This window comes from Symphalangus syndactylus, chromosome 3, assembly GCF_028878055.3.
Source record: "Symphalangus syndactylus isolate Jambi chromosome 3, NHGRI_mSymSyn1-v2.1_pri, whole genome shotgun sequence".
Lineage (NCBI taxonomy): Eukaryota > Metazoa > Chordata > Mammalia > Primates > Hylobatidae > Symphalangus > Symphalangus syndactylus.
Genome location: NC_072425.2, coordinates 115,712,678 through 115,731,376, shown reverse-complemented (window position 1 = coordinate 115,731,376; position 18,699 = coordinate 115,712,678).

Sequence of the window (18,699 nt, the reverse complement as noted above, 5' to 3'; positions counted from 1 at the left end):
ATATTCACTTTCAGTTATTTTTATTACTCATATTTTAGCCTTAAGATTAACCCAACATATTTGAGAATTTGCTATGTAAGAAATACTTCTAATATTATTTTGAAATATGTTTTACCACTGGGCTGCAACAGTTAATTACTAACTCATTTCATCATTAATTTATAAAATTATACCTTTACAGAGGGTGCTTTCATATATACTAGGTTCTGTTTCAGAGCTTTCTGTAGGGAATCATTGGTCTTTTGGTCTGTTCTTAGACCAAAACTAAGCCTATCTATCTATCTATCTATCTATCTATCTATCTATCTATCTGTCTATCTACACACACACACACACACATATGTATGCACATAGACACACACATATATATACACATATATCTGTAAATAAAAACAACTCTTTTTCTCATAACGTTAAATGTTTGCTGAGAGAGACTTCTCACATGATAATGTGAGAAGTTCTGCAGACGTAAAAAGAATTTACAAAAACCTTTTGAAATGGTCCTGAGGACAGACAGCAAATGAGGAATCATCTGATGAAAACCGTCTATTAATGTTTGGTAAGAAAATTATGACTATGATATTTGAACTGAGCCCAATCACTCTCTGCCTCCCTCATTCCATCTTAGTGAGTTCCAATTCCTACTTGAGACTGGTGCAAAAAATAACATATGACAGTTTCTCCCCCTAGCTCCAAGTTGAAGGTCTTTTTCCTGGAAGAAGCGGAATGTCAAGACTCATCATTTTATCCCTAGCTACATGTTGCTGAGCTTAAGTTCCAGGCAAGTATAGCCATTAAATGAGAAATCCCTTTGTCTGCTTACCTCTCACTCATGGAGTGAGGTTCTACCTAAGTAATCGTACTATTGAGAATACTAAAACCCGATTGCCCTTGACCCAGTTTGATCCTAGGAGAGGCAAGTTGAAAGGATTTAAGGCTACTACCATGCATTAGTCTGTTCTCACACAGCTGTTAAGATACTGTCTGAGACTGGGTAATTTATAAAGGAGAGAGGTTTAAATGCCTCACAGTTCTGCATGGCTGGGGAGAACTCAGGAAACTGACAATCATGGCGGAAGGCAAAAAGGAAAAAGGCACCTTCTTCACAAGATGGCAGGAGAGAAAGTGAGTGAAGGGGAAACCGCCACTTTTAAAACTATCAAATCTCGTGAAAATTCCTTCACTATTATGATAACAGCAGAGGGGAAGCCACTCCCATGATCCAATTACCTGCCATTAGTTCCCTCCCTCAACACATGGGGATTGCAATTTGAGATGAGATTTGGGTGAGATCACAGAGCCAAACTGTATCATTCTGCCCCTGGCCCCTCTCAAATTTCAATGTCTTTTTCACATTTCAAAAGCAATCATGCCTTTCCAACAGTCTCCCAAAGTCTTAACTCATTCCAGCAGTACCCAAAAGTCCAAGTCCAAAGTCTCATCTGAGACAAGGCAAGTCCCTTCCACCTATGAGCCTGTGAAATAAAAAGCAAGGTAGTTACTTCCAAGAAACAATGGGAGTACAGTCCTTGAGTAAATCTTCCCATTCCAAATGGGAGAAATTGGCCAAAACAAAGGGCCCACAAACCCCATGCATGTCTGAAACCTGACCAGGCAGTCATTAAATCTTTAAGCTTGAAAATTCCTTTGACTCTATTTCTCATAACCAGAGCAAGCTGATGGAAGGGGTGGGCTCCCACAGCCTTGGGCAGCTCCGCCCCTGTGGCTGTGCAGGATACAGCCCCTGCGACTGCTTTCACAGGCTGGCATTGAGTGCCTGCAGATTTTCCAGGTGCACAGTGCAAGCTGTTGGTGGATCTACCATTCTTGGGTCGAAAGGATGTTGGCCTTCTTCTCACAGCTCCACAAGGCAGTGTCCCAGTGAAGACTCTGTGTGGGGACTCAACCGCGTATTTCCCCTCTGTGTTGCCCTTATAGAGGTCCTCCATAAAAGCTCCACTCCCGCAGCAGACTTCTGCCTAGACATTGAGGCATTTTCATACATCCTCTGAAATCTAGGCAGAGGCTCCCAAAGCTCAATTCTTGTCTTCTGAGCACCCACAGCACCTTCTGAAGCAACAGCCCGAGCTGCACCTAGGTCCTTTTTAGCCACAGCTGGATCTGGAGTGGCTGGGACACAGGGCATCAAGGTCACAAAACCATTTTTCCCTCCTGTGATTGGAGGGGCTGCTACAAAGATCTCTGAAATGCCCTAAAGATACTGCCCTCATTGTCTTGGTTACTAACATTCAGTTGCTTGTTACTTATGCAAATTTCTGCAGCAGTCTTAAATTTCTCCCCAGAAAATGGGGTTTCCTTTTCTACTCCATGGTCAAGCTGCAAATTTTCCAAACTTTTATGCTCTGCTTCCCTTTTAAACATAAGTTCCAATTTCAAATTATCTCTTTGTGAATGCATGTAAGTGTATACTGTTGGGAAAAGCCAGGCCACCTCTTGAATGCTTCACTGCTTAGAATTTTTTTTTCTGCCAGATACAATAAAATATCTCTTTCAAGTTCAAAGTTCCACAGATCTCTAGGATGGAGCAAAATGCCACCAGTCTCTTTGCTAAAGCATAGCAAGAGTGACCTTTGCCCCAGTTCTCAATAAGTTTCTTATTTCCATCTGAGACCACCTCAGCCTGGACTTTATTGTCCATATCACTATTTTGGTCAAGACAATTCAACCAACAAGTCTCTAGGAAGTTCCAAATTTTCCCCCATCTTCCTGTTTCCTTCTGAGCCCTCCAAACTGCTCCAATCTCTGCGTGTTACCTAGGTCCAAAGTCACTTTCACATTTTCAGGTTATCTTCATAGCAGTGCCTCACTCTGCCAGTACCAATTATCTGTATTAGTTCATTTTCACACGGCTATACAGATACTAAGACCGGGTAATTTATAAAGGAGAGAGTTTTAATTCACTCACAGTTCCATATGGCTGGGGAGGCCTTAGGAAACTTACAATCATGGCAGAAGGGGAAGCAGGCAACTTGTTCACAACGCGGCAGGAGAGAGAGCACAGGGGAAACTGCCACCTTTAAAACCATTAGATCTCATTAGAACTCCCTCATTATCCTGAGAAAGCATGGGGGAAACGGCCCCCATGATCCATTACCTCCCACCAGGTTATCTTCCCTCAGCATGTGGGGATTGCAATTTGAGATAAGATTTGGGTAGGGACACAAAATCAAACCATATCATACCACTTACCTCTGAGAGCTCAGCTCCTAATGTAAAAGTTTCATTTCAAGAGAAGCATGCCATTGTTTTTAACTAAGGTCTAACCAGAGCTCTGGTTTGCCATTTTGCCTGAGGGGAAAAACAGGCTGTAAAATACATAGTTCCTAATTTTTTCCTAAAATCTCTGACTGCATTTGCAATGGACTGTAGGAAAGTTCAAACCCAAGGGTGATCTCAAAAATAGTGGAGGTAGTACTGAAAGGCAATTAGGAGTAGAGTTGTAGATTCAAGAAAGATACAGGCTAAATTGTAAGCCAACTCGTTGGCAGGATAAAACAAAACTAAGTGGCAACTGAGAGAGGCTCTTATAGTTAGAATTAATATCAAACATTGACCTCTGGATCCTTGAATTTGACTGAATTAGTTTGTAATTTATTTCCTAAGGCATTGTTTTTTTAAAAAAAGATAAATCAGCTAGTAATTAATGAAAGCTATCAGCTGGTTATGATCCAGGAAGAGATAAAGAGAGCCTTGCCAAATTCATTGTCATACCAGCATGACCATGCCCATACCCAAAGCTGTGTCTCTATGAGAAGCAACATTATGGACTTAGGACTACAGGAGGAGAGGGCTGGGATAAACTTTATTAAAATATTACATCTAGGGATTAAACAAAGATAAGGAGAATAAAAATAACAAACACTTGAGAAAAAGAGCAGTAACTACAGTTGCTACAATATATTTCCTACAATGCCCAGCTTCAAACAACAACAATAATTATGTGAGATATGCAAAACATAAGAAAGTATGACCCTTACTCTGGAAAAAATTCTGGCAAAAGACAGTGGCAAAAGACAGTGCCTATGAGAGTAAAAATTTCATAAATAATGAAATAGAAATTATGGAATTGATCAGTACAGAAGTGAAATGAAATTCACTATAAGATCTCAACAGTAGATTTCACTGACGGAAGAAAGAGTTAGGGAACCTGAAAATAGATAGATAATGGTTATATAATCTGAAGAATGTAGAAAAAAAGAATGAAGACTATGAACAGAACCTCAGAGAAATGTAGGACAACATTAAGCACAAAATTAATATGCATAATGGGTGTACCCAAAAAAGAAGAGAGAAAAGAACAGAAACATAGTCGAAGTAATAATGGTTGAAATTTCCTAAATTTATTGAAAAATATATCCAGGAAACTCAACAAATTCCAAGTAAGGAAAATACAAAGCAATTCACAAAGCAATATGTTACAGTCAAATGCTAAAAATCACACAAGGAGAAAACTTTGAAAGCCACAGGAAAAAAAAGTAAATCACTAGAAAACACCATTAAAATCAATAGCGGGCTTCTCAGTAAAGACAATGGAGGTCAGAGTCAGTGAGATAACACACTCAAAATGCTCACAGGAAAATAAAATGAAAAGTAAACTGTCAACCAGGAACCCCATATCCAGCAAAGCTATTTTCGGAAATGAAGGTGGACACCCAGGCATTTTCATACATCCTCTGAAATCCAGGCAGAGGCTCCCAAAGCTCAAATCTTGTCCGCACACTAACAGCACTGAGAGAATTTGTGGCTAGCAGACCTAACTTATAAGAAATATTAAAAGGAGTTCCTCAGGCTGAGCACGAGTAACCAAAAATGGTTGTTTAAATCCACATTTAAAAAATAAAGAGAACCGGTAATTAATTATAAAGCATAGCATAATTAATGTTTTTAATCATTTCTTCTCTTAAATGATTCAGAAAACAATTGTATAAAATAGAATCTGTAGAATATACTATTAAGCCTATTTCATGTAGAAATGTAATAAATTTGAAATGTATTTGTCAGTAGGAGCATAAAGGAAATAAAAATTGGAAAACTCAAAATCTGTGGAAAAATACACATACTCCTAAAAAACCAATGGGTTAAAGAAACAATAAAAAGAACTCAGATCATACTTTGAGATGAAGGAAAATGAAATCAAAACACACTAAAATGTATGTAATGCAGTTACAGTAGTGCTCAGAGGGAAGTTTATAGCTTCAAATTCCCTTATTAAAGATCTAAAACCAGTAACCTCAAAATATAGCTTAAGATGCTGAAAAAGAGCAAACTGAAAGCAAACAAAATAAAGGGGAAAACAAGAATAAGGATTTGAGTGAAAAATAATGAAATACCAGAAAAAGCAATAGAGAATAGAAATACAACCATAATATCTGGTTCTTTGAAAAGATCAACAAAGTAAAAAAAAAAAAAAAAAAAAAAGCTAGATTGACAAAGCAAAAAAAAAAAAAGAAGAAGACTCAAGGAAGTGACAGACTTCTTGAAACTTACTTGATAAAAAATAATCTGCATATACCTACAAGCGAAGTGATTAAAATAGTAATCAACCAGTTAAAAATAAGCCCAGGCTCAGATGGCTTCGTTAATGAATTTTACCAAAATTTGAAGAAAATTTAATATTCATTACTCACAAATGCTTCCAAAAATAAAAAGGCAATAATTCGCAACTTATTTTATGAGGCCAGTATTATTATGATTTTAAACAAACAAACAAAGACCTTGCAAGGAAAGGAAAGAACAGATCACCAACTCATGTGAATATGGAGGCAAAACTTTTCAACATAGTACATAGTACTTGCAAACAAGATCCACATAAAAAGAATTATATACCAGGATCAGTGTCATTGATCTGACAAAAGCAAGGTTGATTTATCATCTGAAAATCAGTTAATGTAACACATTCTATGAATAGATCATTTTTAAAAAATAAAAAAGCACATAGTTATCTCAATAAATACAGATATGGAATTAGAAAAATCTAACACTTTTTTATGATAAAAACATCCAACAAACTAGAAAAAGAAAGGCATTTTCCCAGCTTGATAAAGGGAATCTACGAAACACCACAGCTAACATCTTACTTAACAGTAAAAGAATGGATGTTTTCACTCTTAAGATCAAAAGCAAATAAGTATGTCCACTCTTGCTACTTCTATTCAAAACTGTCCTGCAGCTTCTAGCTATGGCAAGTACACCAGAAAAAGAAGTAAAACCCATCCAGTTGAAAGGAACAAGTAAAACTATCACTATTCAGAGATAACTTAATTATTTTTGGAGAAAATCCTAAAGAACACACTAAAGAAAACAAACTATTAGTGCTAATAAATGCAATTGGCGAAGTTGTAGAATACAAGATCAATATTTAAAAAGTATTGTTTTTCTATACACTATCAATGAACAATTTTAAAACAAAAGAAAAAGCAATCCCATCTGCAATATCATCAACTAGAATCAAGTAACAAAAATAAATTTAACAAAAAAGGTAAAATATTTTGTGAAAACTACAAATCATTGAAATAATTAAAGAAGTTCTAAACAATTTCATGTTAATAGATGGAAATACTTAATATTTTTAGGATAGCAATACTCCCCAAATTAATGTACAGATTCAACACTTTAAACAATCACCTTCATCATCACAGCTGACTTTCTTTGCTGAAATTGACAAGCTAAGGATAAAACTCATATAAAATTGTAAGGAACCCACACAAGTCAAAACAATTTCAAAAAAATATAAGGTAGTAAGACTTAGACTTCCAAATATAAAAGTTGGTAAAAAGCAACAGTTACAAAGACAGTGTCATACTGGCTAGACAGACAGGGATAGACAGGGAGATCAATGAAATATATTTGAGAATCCAGTATGGTCAACTGATTTTTGACAAACATACCAAAACTATTCAATGTGGAAAGAAGAATTGTTTCAATAAATGGTCCCAAGACCATTAGCACATGGGGAAAAAAATGAAAATTGAATCCTTACCTCACATAGTTTCAAAAGTTTGACTCAAACGGATGAAGGAAGACCGAAATGTCAGAGTTAAAACTATAAAACTCTTAGAAGAAAATATTTGGATAAATCTTCATGACATCGAATTTGGTAAACTATTGTTGGATGTGATGTCAAAAGTATAAGCAACAATAGAAAACCTAAATGATTTGGACTTCCTCATATTAAAAATTTTGTGCATTAAAGGATACCATCAAGAGAGTGAAAAGACAACTCACAGAAAGAGAGAAAATATTTGCAAGTCCTGTGCCTGATGAAGAACTTTTATTCAGAATGTATAAAGAACTTCTACAAATCCACAGTAAAAAGACAAATCACTCGGGAGGCTGAGGCGGGGGAATTACTTGAACCCAGGGGGTGAGGTTGCAGTGAGCAGAGATCACGCCACTGCACTCCAACCTGGGTGACAGAGCGAGACTTTGTCAAAAAAAAAAAAAAAAAAAAAAAAAATCAGCAAATAATCTGAATAGACATTTCTCCAAAACCAAAAATATATATATTGCCATTAAGCAAATGATAACGTGCTCAACATTTGTCATCAGAGAAATGCCAATCAAAGGACAGTGAGATTCCACTTTATAACCAGTAGGATTGCTATAATCAAAAAAGTCAGATAAAAAAGGTGATGAAGAAGTATAGAAATGAGAATCTTCGGCCAGGGGCGGTGGCTCACACCTGTGATCCCAGCACTTTGGGAGGCCGAGGTGGGTGGATCACGAGGTCAGGTGTTTGAGAACAGCCTGACCAACATGGTGAAATCCCGTCTCTACTAAAAATACAAAAATTAGTTGGCGTGGTGGTGTGCACCTCTACTCCCAGCTACTCAGGAGGCTGAGTCAGAAGAATCACTTGAACCTGGGAGGCAGAGGTTGCAGTGAGCCAAGATCATGCCACTGTACTCCAGCCTGGGTGACAGAGTGAGACTCCATCTCAAAAAAAAAAAAGAAAGAAACAAGAGTCTTCAAACACTGGTAAGATGTAAAATGGTGTAGCTACTTTAGAAAACAATATGACATTTCCTCAAGTGATTAAGCATAGTTACCAAATGATCTAACAACTCCATACTTAGCTACATACTCAAGGGAATGGAAACAAAAGTACTGTCAAAAACTTGTACATGATTCTTTATGGCACCATTATTTGTAACAGCCCAAAGGTGGAAACAACACAAATGTCTATCAATTGAGGAATGTATAAATAAAATATGGCTCATCTATACCATGAAATATCATTTAGCCATAAAAAGAAAGTGCTGATACATGGTACAATGTAGATACACCCTGAAAACAAGATGCTAAGTGAAAAAAGACAGAGGAGAAATATCACATATTATATGACTCCATGTAAATGAAATGTCCAGAATAAGGAAATCTATAGACAGTAGATCAGTGGTTGTTTAGGGCTAAAGGATATGGGACTCTTTTCTATTTAATTGTGGTAAAAAATGATTAGCATAAAATTTAACATCTCAATCATTTTTAAGTGTACAGGTCAGTCGTGTTAAGTATTCCATTGTTGCATAACAATTCTCTGGAACTTACTCATTTTGCAAACCTAAAACTCTGTAGCCATAGAACATCAACTCTCCATTTTCCCTTTTTCCAAGCCCCTGGGGGGCCACCATTCTACTTTCTGTTTCTAAGATGTTGGCTACTTTAGATACCTCATATATGTGGAATCATATTCTTTTTGAATTCATGAAAATGTTCTAAAATATACTGTGGTGATGTTGCACATATCTGTGAATATAATAAAAATGATTACGTTATCTAAAAAAAAATCTTCCCTCAAATTCAATTTCTTCATATTAAATCTGCAATTTAACTTGTTCAGGTTTCAACTCAATTTATTTTTCTTTTGGCTTAACATCTAGGAAAAATCAGGCTAACATAATGTCTCCTTTTAAATTCACAACAAATAACCTAAAGTGAGCCCAGCAATTATGCTATTCTTTCCTTACGTATTTATTGTTTCATTCTCCTTGATAAAAAGTTCATAATTTCTCAGTTTTTCTCAAAACTCTATCATCTCTCTTCCCTTCCTTGTTCTTACTGGTTGCCATTTCTCACTCTCACTCTCCTTTTCTAACTACTACTATTGGAAAAATCTTGAGCTCAGTGGTCCTTTATGTTACCCTATACTACTCTCTTGATCCTGGGCTTTTTGTTGTAAATACTTTGTAAATGTCAAGAATTTTAATATTTATCTCTCCAGCCCAGATCTCTCAACATTTAGACTTATATATCTCTCTATGCAACCACTGCAGTTGAGTGTTTAATGGATGTATCTAAGTTCCTGATCTTCTTTTTAAACTTGCTATACCTCCAGTCTTCCCTCAGTTGATGGTAATTCCATCATCCCAGTTTCTTGACCCCCTCCACAAAAGTGAATCATTATTGACACCTGTCTTTCCATTGCCAGTCTATGAGGAAATTATATGGGCTTCATCTCAAAAATACACCCCAATTTTGACGACTTCCCATATCACCTCTGCTTCATTTCCGTTTCCACTATCTCTCTCTTGGATTATTTTAATAGCCTGTTAAGTCATGCTTTGGCCATTATACATACCCCATTATAATCTGTTCTCAAAACAGCAAGGCTATTTAAAAAAAATTTTTAAGTCAGTATGCATATTGCATCCTTTTGTTATAAACCTTCTGAAGGATCTGTCACTTTTATTCAAAGTTAAATTCAAAATTCTTGATCTGGCCCTCAACTGCCTCTTAAAAATTACCTCTCACTGCACTCTTTATTTTGATGCAACTTCAGGCTGAGGGGTCTCTTGTTTCCTGTGCCTGACAAGCACCTTTTTAAGCTAGGCTCTTAGTGCTACCTGTTGCTTCTGTCTCAAATGCTCTCATACCATAGATAGTTGCAAGCTACCTGTCTTCTCCACTCCCAATATTTGTTTAAATGTTACCTTCTTAGTGAGTTTTATATGAATTACCATTCAGAATATAAACTCTAATAACCCACTTACTCCAGCATTTTCAACTCTGTTCACGTCTTCATTTTAGCCATTGATTTTACCATCTTTTAAGATTCTATATTATTTTTCTACCATTAAATAACTATTTCAAACATGTACTTTTTTCTGAAAATGACAGCTGTCCCCGCTACTCTATCACTTTCTATTTGTTGATTGCTTATGTTTTTAAATGTATTTTTGACATATTTTGTGCTTTCTATTTTTCTTGATTTATCTTTGTTTCTGTCTTACTCTGTTATTTTCTTCCCCCTATTTTTATTATTAATTTATTGGTGATGCATTTTATTTATATTGTTGTAGTGTTTTAAAACATTAAAAAGTTTGCATGTCGGCCAGGCACGGTGGCTTACGACTGTAATCCCAGACTTTGGGAGGCCGAGGTGGGTGGATCCCAAGGTCAGGAGATTGAGACCATCCTGGCCAACACAGTGAAACCCCGTCTCTACTAAAAATACAAAAAAATTAACCGGGCATGGTGGCGGGCGCCTGTAGTCCCAGCTACTCAGGAGGCTGAGGCAGGAGAATGGCGTGAATCCGGGGGGCGGAGCTTGCAGTGATCCGAGATCATGCCACTATCCTCCAGCTTGGGCGACGGAGCGAGACTCCGTCTCAAAAAAAAAAAAAAAAAAAAAGAGAAAGAAAAAGAAAAAGAGCTGTCAAACCAATATTGCAGGTTTCAGAATTATTGAACTCTACTATTTCCTTTCATTGATTCCCATTTACATAGAAATTTAAAGTTTTTAAAAGTTAAAAAAAAATTAAAACCAGGCAATTCTTTTTGGAGCTCATAATTTTCCTTAGTCACTATGTCGAATATTGCTAACAAAAAACAATGCTCCTTCTTAGTATTCGCTTTTTCAAATTCTTCTGCTACAGCTACAAATTGATCAGGTTCATTTTCTGCCTTATAACTTATGACATGCAACAATTTTATCAAGAATTTCCACTGCATGTTTTAAATTATTGTCCTTCAATTCTCCAATAGCAGATTACTTGCTTTCTGGCTCCTAAATACTTTTGAAGTTTGCAACGGCAGTACTGTACCAGTCTAGATGCCAATCTCTGTGTCAATTCTGGTGACTTAAAACAATAGATTTTATTTTTAATTCATGCTACATGTCCACGAATGCCAGTAGAATCTTGTTTGGAATCATTCTTATAATTTGACTGGCAAGGAGTCATTAACTATAATGTTGCCAGATTTTGTTAGAGGGAAAGAATGTCAGAGTTCCTTGAACTAGTTTTAAAACCCAGGCCTGGACGTGGACATATATCACTTTTATTCCCAACTCTTTGACCAGAACTAGTCTTATGTCCCTACCTCAAAACAAGAAGCCAAGAAGTTCAATCAGATTTTATGCTGATGGAATAAACAGCTAAGCACAATTTTAATATAAATGAAAGTATATTTTATGATATTGTTATATATAATTCCATTTTATATGTGTTTAAGAGGGAGAAAGAGAGGTACAAATAATTCCATAATTATTAATTTTTTTCTGGAATAATGGTAACAAAAAGGCTTAGAATTGTACTTAGTAGTGTTTTGAGAGAGCCAATATATAAATTTTGCTTTTTCCTCCCCACATAAGAAACAAATAAAAATTAAGACATGAATCAAGAAGAGAAAAAGATTTTCTCATTTTGTTGATAAGGAAGTTTATTATAGAGATCATGTTTTACAAATGAGGGTAAACATGCTCCTAATATTGAATATCAGATTTATAAAAAATTATATTAGTGGAATTTGGCCCATGGGCCTTGTTTTTCTCCATGAAGTTCTTGCTGAGAAAATCTACTTGTATAATGGAATAGATAAGTGCAAGATTTCCATGGGAAACTAGCTTCCAAGACAAAAAGTGAGGAAGATTTGGCTCTGCATGTTCCATTTCTCTCTGAAACTTAAAAATAAAATAAAACGATAAACTTGAGGGGTGATAAGGAAGCATTTTCACATTAATAATTCACAACTATTGAAGCTGTGTTCTATTAGGAATGTTTAGTTCCCTCTGGGGAATTCAATCGCAGTCTGGCAGGAATGTTGCATTGCCATCCTTAACCACTCTGTTTTGCATTCTCCTGGATCAGTGGTGGGAAGTTCTGGTTTTTGCTCCCAGAGGCTTCTGTAATGAGTCTGAATACTGTACTAATTAATTCCAACACCACACTTTTTGCAAGGCTCAAAATTCAACTCTCATTCATTACCCATTCCCAATTATTTTCAGACACATTATCCCAGATAGATGATTAGGAGACATGCAATGAAATTCAACCAAAAATTTTAAGGTAGTCCCATGATAAAATTACAAAAAGACAATGTCTCAAAGTTTAATATATCATTTCTTTTAATTAACTTCTCAAGAAAAGATAAAATCCAAAATTTAAATTTCTTAGAAAGTTGATTTTTTTAAAAGCCAAAACTCCACAAAATTTAAATTATTAAATGAAAAAATTATTCACAATAAATAAAAGGTCGAGGATATCAAAGACCAGAATTATTAAGCTATCCTCTTCTATTGCCTACTATGCTGTTTCAGGCAGATAGCTTTTCAATGTCTGTATAGAGTCCTGCAGTAGATACAGTTTGGACATTTTCCAAGAGATGGAATACCTTAGGTACTCTCATATGCCTCAAGTTATGAGTCTTCAGGACTAAGACAACAGTGGAATTATTACAGCCCTGCCCTTACACTCGCCAAATTTGGAATACAAGCCAATCCAAACCCTTAGAGCAGTTACCTGGTCAAGATTACGTCCCCAGAACATATGTTAATGTTTACAACAGAAATAACATGGTATGTGAAAAAATGTTCAGATGGAAAAAAAAAAATCTTGGTTTTAGGTTCATGGGACACCTGGTCAGTATCTGTAGTTATCCCTATTCTATCACTAGTGAACTTAAACTTGATTCAGAGATTCAATTTAGAGTTTGATCACAGAAATGATCATATCTGTGAAAGAGCTGTAACAGTGTTGCACTGGACACAATGTGCCTTTTTGCAAATTATAAATATGTTTCTGTGATTACAGTCCCACTCACCAGCTATAACCTAAGTGCTGTTTTCCCTGTTACCCAGGATATTCAAAACCTCTCATTTACATTTCGCTTTGACCCCATGTGTCTGGCACTCTTCCTTCTTTAGAATCTAGAGACATAATACCTACGGTTTACTATGAATAGGTTTCTTCAGTTTGGGGCTACAGTGACTGCTTCCGCTGCTTCTTACTCAGGCATTTCTCATGTGAGTCAATTCTCCTTAATAAACTCCCTTTCACATATACATATATACTATTAGTTCTGTCCTTCTAGAGAACCCTAATACACTTACTTTGTTCTTTGTATGTTTACTATTTTTTTTTTTTTTTTGAGATGGAGTCTCACTCCTGTTGCACAGGCTGGAGTGCAGTGGCGCTATCTCGGCTCACTGCAAACTCCACCTCACAGTTTCAAGAAATTCTCCTTCCTCAGCCTCCTGAGTAGCTGGGATTACAGGTGTTCACCACCACACCCTGCTAATTTTTATATTTTTAGTAGAGACAGGGTTTTGCCATGTTGGCCAGGCTGGTCTCAAACTCCTGACCTCAGGTCATCCACCCACCTTGGTCTCCCAAAGTTCTAGGATTACAGGCGTGAGCCACTGCTTACTGAATTTTTTTTTTTTTTTTTTTTTTTTGAGATGGAGTCTCATTCTGTTGCCCAGGCTGGAGTGCAGTAGCGCGACCTCGGCTCACCACAACCTGTGCCTCCCAGGTTCAAGTAATTCTCCTGCCTCAGCCTCCCGAGTAGCTGGGACTACAGGCACGTGCCACCATGCCTGGCTAATTTTTGCATTTTTAGTAGAGACGGGGGTTTCACTATGTTGGCCAGGCTGGTCTCAAACTCCTGACCTCCTGATCTGCCTGCCTCAGCCTCTCAAAGTGCTGGGATTACAGGCGTGAGCCACTGCACCCAGTCTACTAATTTTTTATGTATCTCAGATATTGTGTGTGTTATGTTTTGGAGACTCTGGATTCTATTGTGTTCCTTCACAGAGTGTGGATGTTTTCGTTTTATCAGGCAATTACCTTGGTTAGATTTAAACATTAAACTCAGCCTTTAGTGGATTTGCGCTAAAATCTCAGTTTAGTTGTTTTAGCTTTATCTGTAATGTGCTTTTAGCCTACCTTCATGTGTGGTCTAGAGATCAGAGACATGAATGGATTTGAAATCTCCAAATCCATGCTTTCTGTGATTCCCACTTCAGTTTCTTTGAACTGTGATAATCTTGGGTCATCTTCTCATTTCTGAGACCAGAAAGATCACAGATTTTTTAAATTAGATCTTTAACTGTCTTACACTGTACCATGAACAGAGCTCATCCTGGGGTCAAATTGCACAAATAGAGGATTTATGCAATAATGGTTCATGACATGACCCCCTAAGAAGCTTTCTTTACTTTGATTACTTTATTAAATTTTCAATTATTTTTGTTTTCCTTTATAGTTTACAATTGTCATCTGAAAACTAGTCAATTTAAAAAAATCTTACTCCACATACCTTTATCAATACTCTTTCCTGACTCCCTTTTAGTGTATTGCATCTTTGCTTAACATTCCTTCGAGTTCTAATTCTGAAGTTTTCTTAAGAATGTCCCCTAAGTTCACACACAATAATCTGATTCTTTTTTTAAAAAACCTGTTATCACCAAATAACTCTTCCATCAATTATTTCAATAATTTATGCTAGTCTTCTTGGTATTCTTAAAAATGTATGAATTTTTACAATTACTTGATATTACTAGCCCAATTTTGTTTCCAATATGTTAATATGGACCTGTTTTTTTAGGTTTTATTGAGGTACTTTTAAATAGTTCTTGAATGCTAATTCCAGGCTGCTCATATATCTTGCTTCTTTCCTTGTATTAGATTCTATGAGGCTTGGTCTTGGTTTTGTAATACCCAAAAATAAGACGTTTGTATTTATTTTTGATATTCTCTTAATATCAGTTACACTTGGATCAATTTTTTTCTTTCATATATCCTAATATTTGTTTTTAGAATTTGCTTTTCTTTAACATGTGTTTTCTATATCTTCTAAGAGTTCAATCTCCCTCCTTAGAAACTCCATGTTCATCCTTCAGTAGGATAAAATATTTATGAAAATAAATATTTTCTTATATTTTTGTTACTCTGTTTAAAATAAAACAAAAAAACATACTTTTTATACAGATCTAGTAACTTCTTGACTTTCAGAGCAAATTAATTCTTACATGTGGCTTTATTTGTGTTTCTAGGATTTGTATCTTCAATAATATTATGAATTTCTTTTCTTTTACTGAAGAACATTGTCCACTCTGTTTAATAATAAGTTTAAATATCCATTATTATTAGCTTATCAAAAATCCATCATTCTTCTAGAATCAAAAACAGTTACTATCTCTGTATTCTAAAACAGTGATTAGAATTCATATCTTTAAACAGAGAGTGAATTTAAGCTCACCTTGAGTTGGCTGACAATTTATTTTGTAGTTAAATCACTCAAATTCCACATTAGTTTTTACGTACTCATTTTTATTGCCATTAAAGAATTAAAACTTGAATTTGGGCAAGCTTACACATACTGCCCACCTAGACTTGATGTAATTTAAACCATAATTTCAATAATGCTCTATAAACATGTTGAACATAGATGCCTTACAGTTTAAAGACAGCAAATACTGTTTTATCCATCTTAGTTACAACAATCTACTTCTGCCTCAGCCTACCCCACAATTCCAAGTTAAGTGTGTCTGTGTAGTTCAAGGTCAAGCTGCAATAACCTGCACTCTAAAGCCTGATGTTTGCTAAGGTCATCAAGGCATGTTTCTTCAGTATGGCTGTCATAAACATTAAAAAAAAAAGCAATCTGTAAAAATTGCATAAACACTACCACTCACTTTGATCACTAAGGTAAAAATACTACAGTGTCAAAAATTGAAAACTTCACCACTCAGAGAACAGCAAATAAAAGGAAAAACAAAACTATAAAACAACAACAATAACTCACTAGTTAACTCATAGCTGCAACACAAAATAAAGTGGTATTGTGAATCACTGTGGTCAAAATCCTTTATGACTTCCCCCACAAAAAGTTTCATTGCTTAAATATTAATTTGTTCTCTAAACTCTACTACTTTGTTTCTTCAGAAACTACCAATTTGTCACATGTTGGTATATGAAAATAAAACGATGATTTTTTTTCTACTTGGGAACCAAATTAATTGAGAGAAAGATTTTTAAAACTATGTGGAAAATCAAATTATCATTTTATTTTAACAAAGTTGATATCAGAGCTTGTGATTTATATTTGTTTGCATGTGAATCTTATATTAGGTTGGTGCAAAAGTAATTGTGATTTTGCCATAACTCCTAATGGCAAAAACTGCAATAACTTTTGCACCAGCTTAATAATACTGAATCCCAGAATTAGACAGGTGCTATCCACGAGTAGTTAAAAATCAACTTTCCTATTCCATTACAACTTACTTGTTACCATCTTCCCTATGTAGAATGAGGTGTGTATTCTTACTATCTATAAATCTTACTATCTGTTCCCTTTTATAAACCATTCATCTATTAGCTATTAAATTCTTACTTGTAAGATTTAGTTCACATTGTTCACTTCCTAGAAAATATTGCCTCACAGACAAGCTGTCACTGAATTTCTGTTTATCTGAAAACCAGAAGTATAACAACTATTAAATTATTTAAATTTTTATTAAATACTATACTGTGGTTATGTCTCCATGTGTATTCGTATGTTCAAGTTCTCCCATGAATTACATTTGTAATTTCTAAAATAATGAACTATATTCTATATTTCTGTGGTATGTATACATTCTGTCTTCAAACTGTATCATTTTTAAATCTATTCATTGGCTCATGAAATAAATAGAATATTGATTATGTATATCAAAGTGGCCTAGGCAAACACATTCACCATATGATAAAGGAGCTCAGTTATTGCATGAAATTGTGCTCTGTGACATTATATAATATCAAGTTTCTTCCTAAGGATGAAGATACGCTTTTTATAAAATTCCTTAATTGTCTAAATATCATCTGTGACATTACATTAGACATTTAACCTTGAAAATCCAAAATGTGTTATTTAGTGCACTGATGGAAGAGAAGGTGATCTGATAGAGTTCATCTTGTATTTGCTTACGGATAGCAAACTGTAAGTGCTAGGGAAAAACAGAATGATGAGGATAATGAGACACTTAATAAGATTACTTACAGAAGCACTCACGAATGACAGTTTGAGGCATTGTACCAATATATAGTTAGAATTCTCTAAATATCAAGACGAAAACCAATATTTTGTCTTACTGATATAGGGGAGGAAAAAAGCTTTATTCTGTACACATCTTGGGATCACTGGCTGGACCACTGTGAATAAGACTGATAAAAAAGATATTAATGAGAGAAAAACAAACCAAAGTTTATTAATGAGTACATCCAGCATACTCTTAGGAGTACTCAGTAATGAGTAACTCAAAGTAGAAGTGAGGACTGGGTTTATATTACCTCTTAACAAAAGAACAATACATTTATAGAGAAGTGACAAAACAAATGAAAAAGACTTTTAAGAGTGCTAAGAGGCAGGAAAGGAAATATATGGGGGAAACTAATAGAAGAAAGGGCTGGTTGGTAAGGCTTTTTATAGATTCCTTTGTTGTCATCTCTGGAATGATAAGGCCCAGAGTTTTCTGCAGTGATTGAGAATCATCTTGTCCTCCTGGTAGATAGAAGGGGCCAGAGAAGTTTTGTTGTGCCTGTTTCTTAATTGTCTTTAGCTCAAAATAATCCTTATGCTAAAGTGTCATGTTTTCAGATAGCATATGCTCAACTCACTCACTGATTTCTTCTTCAAAAGAAAAATCATGTCAATTAAGATACAAACAAATTTATACAAACAAATTTAATTATTGACTATTTAAATGTCTACAGTTTTTCAAAATTAACATAAAGAACAGAGCACAGCCTTTGAAAAGTTTTCCATGAAAATTAGTAAGTAATCTTCTAAGAAGCAAAGTAAAACTTTGCAAATTGAAATAGGGCCTGTCAATTATGTAGATATTATCTCATTTGATTATCAGGGCAACAAAGACTTAGTAGGCTAGATATAAATTTTATTTTCCATATCCGATGAATAAATTCCCTAAATTCACAAGGCTATTTATTCCATGTCAAACCTAGAGGCAAAATTCAGTGTCCTTGATTCATTCAAGGATATTTTTATGGAGTCTGAAGAAATAAATGTAAATTCTTCTGTTTTCAAATTGTTTTTGTTTTGTCTTGTCCTTCTCATTCTACTCATATAAATAGAAATGATGCATCTAGAAAGACATATGTTGCAAATCAACTAAAAGTATTGGCCCGAGTCTATAGAATTAGTACAGACAATTTTAATTTCTGAACAGCTTACTCATTATTAATACTTAATCTCTCCTAGTTGTTTTTCTTTACTAATGTTTTCCTACTTCAAAAGACCAGGATCCTGGTTTTATAAATACCTTAGGAATACTACTGTTATTCCACCTTAAATTTTAGCTCACATAGATGTTCTCTGGTACATGTACCACTATACGCTTAAAGAAATACTTCTACATCTTTGGACTACCTAGAATATCCCGTCCACAGGGCAATCACATATTCT